Below are 6,197 nucleotides of genomic sequence, written 5' to 3'. Positions count from 1 at the left end.
TGAGGGTCAAGTGAATTCTGTAGAGTTGCTCCACTAATTAGTGAAGTAAACGTGTGATTGCCAACAGTTATGTTAGTCTATTAAGATTTAATTGATAATCTAATTAACTTAATCTAATTAATTACACATTTTCCACTGCTATTTTGATGACTTATCCTTAGATCATCAATATAAGATCGGCGTGAGTCTAATATCTGGCACCGCACCGATCAGCGGTTACCAGCCCATCAGTGGTTGGATGTGAGTATACAGAGCTGAATTTACCGCTCCATACACTGATCAGTGGCTGCTCTATGGAGTACTGAAAATCAGCTCCTAATCATTTAAAATTTGCACCAAAAATTGGGTGCACGATGTCGAATCTCAGACCATGTCCCTTTCTTAATATGCCACAATGATTTCCTATGAAAACACATCCTGTCCAATGAATTAAAAACACCCATGACCGGCGTTCATAGGAGATCATGATTTGATGTTGCACACACAGCTCTGCTCCTTGTATACTATATAGCCATGTGGCGCACACAGCTCTGTCCTTGTATAATATATATGTTGCACACACAGCTCTGCTCCTTGTATACTATATAGCCATGTGGCACACACAGCTCTGCTCCTTGTATACTGTATAGCCATGTGGCACACACAGCTCTGCTCCTTGTATACTGTATAGCCATGTGGCACACACAGCTCTGCTCCTTGTATACTGTATAGCCATGTGGCACACACAGCTCTGCTCCTTGTATACTGTATAGCCATGTGGCACACACAGCTCTGCTCCTTGTATACTGTATAGCCATGTGGCACACACAGCTCTGTCCTTGTATACTGTATAGCCATGTGGCACACACAGCTCTGCTCCTTGTATACTGTATAGCCATGTGGCACACACAGCTCTGTCCTTGTATATTATATAGATGTTGCACACACAGCTCTGTCCTTGTATATTATACTTTATAGCCATATAATGATAGGAAAAAAAAATGAGCATATGTATAAAATAGCAAATTTTATTAGTCTCATATCAAAAAAGTCAAAGCAGTAATAATGGTACACATATAGACAGTACAAGATACAAAAAGGATGCAAAAAATGAAGGATCAGACCCAGGGTCCAGTGCCACCAAAAAAGCGCAAATAATCAGGCACACGGTTACCCCTGAAATAGATAATAAGGTGTTTAGCGTCTAGATAAAATGACCAGGCAAGTGCCAATCGAAGAGATAGGGGCAACCATAGTCAATATAAATATATGGCTGACACAAATCACCAGGAATGAACCCAGGATGGGCCCCCACAATCCCGGTGTGCTGTCCCATATCCCATAATAGCACCCCAGTGCAGAGTCCCCCGCAAATGTAAATAGAAAGTATAAACTGAAATAGCACCTGTATGGCTCAGGTAAAGAGGGGGGGGAGTGACGCTTACCTATGGGGAATGGGGACAGGACACCAGGTATGGACCCGAAAGGAACCTCCGACGCGCGAACCTCGAAAAAGCCGTTCCACTTCTGATGAAACTCGCATCCTGTCCTGACCTGCAATATTATGCGGAGCCTTGACGTTGGCTTGCAGGCTCTATTTTGGCCAAAATGTTAACCAATATCTCATTTTATGTACTCATTGTATGCATTAATTTTTTGCACTTATCATATCATTTTTTGCAGGCTGCAGCCGGGCCTCTTTCTGTTTGCTTGGTCTATTGGGGCGTCTGTCTCTGTGTGTTGCATATTATAGTGCTGGAGCAGCCCGCCTGATAACACTATGGGCATCACGAATAGGTTGCAAGCCAGACACTTTGCATCACACTTACATGTGTGACTGACGTCCTATGCAAGCCTTATCTATGTGCATTTTTCCTACTAGGCAGCCAACCCCTCCATGGTCTGGTAGGTGTGGGGTGGTTGTTTTTATCAGTAGTTTGCACCTGAGCTGCTCCTTGCCTTTATTAGTGGAGGCCTGCTGCATCCTGCTATATGTGCATTTGTCATCAGACAGGGTTTTGGGAAGGCCATATCTTGTTGTGTGAGTTTTTTTGAATTTTTTCTGTTAGCTGTTTCAATATATATATTATACAAGGACAGAGCTGTGTGTGCAACATATCTATATATTATACATATACTAATGTCAAAACAGCTAACATAGAAAAAACTAAAAAAAACTCAAGATATGGCCTTCCCAAAACCTTGTCCTTGTATACTATATAGCCATGTTGCACACACAGCTCTGCTCCTTGAATACTATACAGCCATGTTGCACACACAACTGTCCTTGTATAATATATATATGTTGCACACACAGCTCTGTCCTTGTATACTATATAGCCATGTTGCACACACAGCTCTGCTCCTTGTATAATTATTGTTACTATTTATTTATATAGCACCATTGGTTCCATGGTGCTGTACATGAGAAGGGGTTACATACAGATTACAGATATCCCTTACAGTAAACAAACTAACAATGACAGACTGATACAGAGGGGAGAGAGGACCCTGCCCTTTCGGGCTTACATTCTACAGGATGGTGGGGAAGGAGACAGTAGGTTGGTGGGTTGCAGCAGCTCCAGTGATGGTGAGGCGGTAGCTCCAGTAGTGGTGAGGAGGCAGCGGGGATCATTGCAGGCTGTAAGCTTTCCTGAAGAGATGGGTTTTCAGGTTCCGTCTGAAGGATCCGAGTGTGGTTGATAGTTGGACGTGTTGCGGCAAAGAATTCTAGAGGATGGGGCTATTCGGGAGAAGTCTTGAAGGCCGTTGGGTGAAGAGCGAATAAGTGTGGAGGAGAGAAGGAGGTCTTGGGAGGACCGGAGATTACGTGAGGGAAGATATCAGATTAGTTCAGAGACATATGGAGGAGACAGGTTATAGATGGCCTTGTAGGTCAGTATTAGGCCTCTTTCACACATCCGGTTTGTGCCATCAGGCACAATCCGGCATGTGTGTAAAAAAACGGATCCGTTTTTTTTACCGCCGGATGCATTTTTTTGTCATTGAGAAGCACATGCGCCGGATCGCGCCGCATGTGCTTCCGTTTGTTCCGGTTTTTACTGGATTCGGCTGAATTCCTCTGTCCGGCGGCCGGACAGGAGGGGTGCTGCAGCGTTTTTTTGTCCTGCGAAAAAAGCCGGACATGGACGTATGCGGCCCTTCTGGCTCTGCGGGACAATGTTTCTCAATGGCACATTCCAGCCGCTGGAACAGGCTTCTACCTGATCCGGCCACCGCATGCACGGTTTTACCCTGTGCGCATGCCCGGATATCTCTCTCTTTCATACCCCGGTCTCTCTCTCTCTCTTTCATACCCCGTTCTCTCTCTCTCTTTCATACCCCGTTCTCTCTCTTTTTCATACCCCGTTCACCGGCTCGTGGATCCTTTTCTTCCCCGGCGACTCCTTTGCAACATAGCCGTGTCAGGCGCCATAAGATGCGCCGCATATACTTCCGTTCCCTCCGTTCACGGCTGGATCCGGCACTCCATCTTTTTGCTGCACGGCGCTAGAATGCCACCGACGGACATGTGAAAGTAGCCTTAGTAATTTGAATTGGATACGCTGAGGGAATGGGAGCCAGTGAAGAGATTTGCAGAGGGAAGAAGCGGAGGAGTAGTGAGGAGAGAGATGAATTAGTCGGGCAGCAGAGTTAAGGATGGACTGGAGAGGTGCGAGGGTGTTAGCAGGGAGGCCACAGAAAAAGATGTTGCAATAGTCGAGGTGGGAGATGATGAGGGCATGTACAAGCATTTTAGTAGAATGAGGGTGGAGGAAGGGATGGATTCTGGAAATATTTTTCAGCTGGAGGTGGAGAGAGCTTGGATGTGCTGTTTGAAGGACAGGGCAGAGTCAAAGGTTACTCCGAGGCAGCGGACCTCTGGTACAGGGGAAAGCGTGATGTCGTCAATTGTTATAGATAGGTCGGGTAAGGAAGATCTGTGAGATGGGAGAAAGATGATCAGTTTAGATTTGTCCATATTCAGTTTGACGAAGTGAGAGGAGGATATGGCTGATAGACACTCCGGGATTCTGGACAGCAGAGAGGTAGATCTGAGTATCATCAGCATAAAGGTGGTACCGGAATCCGTGGGACTTTATGAGTTGCCCCAGGCCAAGTGTATAGATTGAGAAGAGTAGGGGTCCTAGAACAGAGCCTTGGGGGACTCCAACAGAGAGAGGGTGGGATGAGGAGGTGGTGTGGGAGTGGGAGACGCTGAATGTGCGGTTGGAGAGGTATGGGGAGATCCAGGCTAGGGCTAGGTCTTTGATGCCAAATACTGTATATATATATATGTTGCACACACAGCTCTGCGCCTTGTATACTGTATAGCCATGTTGCACACACAGCTCTGCTCCTTGTATACTGTATAGCCATGTTGCACACACAGCTCTGCTCCTTGTATACTGTATAGCCATGTTGCACACAGCTCTGCTCCTTGTATACTGTAGACATGTTGCACACACAGCTCTGCTCCTTGTATACTGTATAGCCATGTTGCACACAGCTCTGCTCCTTGTATACTGTATAGCCATGTTGCACACACAGCTCTGCTCCTTGTATACTGTATAGCCATATTGCACACACAGCTCTGCTCCTTGTATACTGTATAGCCATGTTGCACACAGCTCTGATCCTTGTATACTGTAGACATGTTGCACACACAGCTCTGCTCCTTGTATACTGTATAGCCATGTTGCACACACAGCTCTGCTCCTTGTATACTGTATAGCCATGTTGCACACACAGCTCTGCTCCTTGTATACTGTATAGCCATGTTGCACACAGCTCTGCTCCTTGTATACTGTATAGCCATGTTGCACACACAGCTCTGCTCCTTGTATACTGTATAGCCATATTGCACACACAGCTCTGCTCCTTGTATACTGTATAGCCATGTTGCACACAGCTCTGATCCTTGTATACTGTAGACATGTTGCACACACAGCTCTGCTCCTTGTATACTGTATAGCCATGTTGCACACACAGCTCTGCTCCTTGTATACTGTATAGCCATGTTGCACACAGCTCTGCTCCTTGTATACTGTATAGCCATGTTGCACACAGCTCTGCTCCTTGTATACTGTATAGCCATGTTGCACACACAGCTCTGCTCCTTGTATACTGTATAGCCATATTGCACACACAGCTCTGCTCCTTGTATACTGTATAGCCATGTTGCACACAGCTCTGCTCCTTGTATACTGTATAGCCATATTGCACACACAGCTCTGATCCTTGTATACTGTAGACATGTTGCACACACAGCTCTGTTCCTTGTATACTGTATAGCCATGTTGCACACACAGCTCTGCTCCTTGTATACTGTATAGCCATGTTGCACACAGCTCTGCTCCTTGTATACTGTATAGCCATGTTGCACACACAGCTCTGCTCCTTGTATACTGTATAGCCATATTGCACACACAGCTCTGCTCCTTGTATACTGTATAGCCATGTTGCACACAGCTCTGATCCTTGTATACTGTAGACATGTTGCACACACAGCTCTGCTCCTTGTATACTGTATAGCCATGTTGCACACACAGCTCTGCTCCTTGTATACTGTATAGCCATGTTGCACACACAGCTCTGCTCCTTGTATACTGTATAGCCATGTTGCACACAGCTCTGCTCCTTGTATACTGTATAGCCATGTTGCACACACAGCTCTGCTCCTTGTATACTGTATAGCCATATTGCACACACAGCTCTGCTCCTTGTATACTGTATAGCCATGTTGCACACAGCTCTGATCCTTGTATACTGTAGACATGTTGCACACACAGCTCTGCTCCTTGTATACTGTATAGCCATGTTGCACACACAGCTCTGCTCCTTGTATACTGTATAGCCATGTTGCACACAGCTCTGCTCCTTGTATACTGTATAGCCATGTTGCACACAGCTCTGCTCCTTGTATACTGTATAGCCATGTTGCACACACAGCTCTGCTCCTTGTATACTGTATAGCCATATTGCACACACAGCTCTGCTCCTTGTATACTGTATAGCCATGTTGCACACAGCTCTGCTCCTTGTATACTGTATAGCCATATTGCACACACAGCTCTGATCCTTGTATACTGTAGACATGTTGCACACACAGCTCTGTTCCTTGTATACTGTATAGCCATGTTGCACACACAGCTCTGCTCCTTGTATACTGTATAGCCATGTTGCACACAGCTCTGCTCCTTGTATACTATGAAGCC

Source organism: Dendrobates tinctorius, unplaced genomic scaffold (genome assembly GCF_039654945.1).
Source record: "Dendrobates tinctorius isolate UK_male_01 unplaced genomic scaffold, ASM3965494v1 ptg000070l, whole genome shotgun sequence".
Classification (NCBI taxonomy): Eukaryota; Metazoa; Chordata; class Amphibia; order Anura; family Dendrobatidae; genus Dendrobates; species Dendrobates tinctorius.
Note: the sequence above shows the minus strand (reverse complement) of the source record.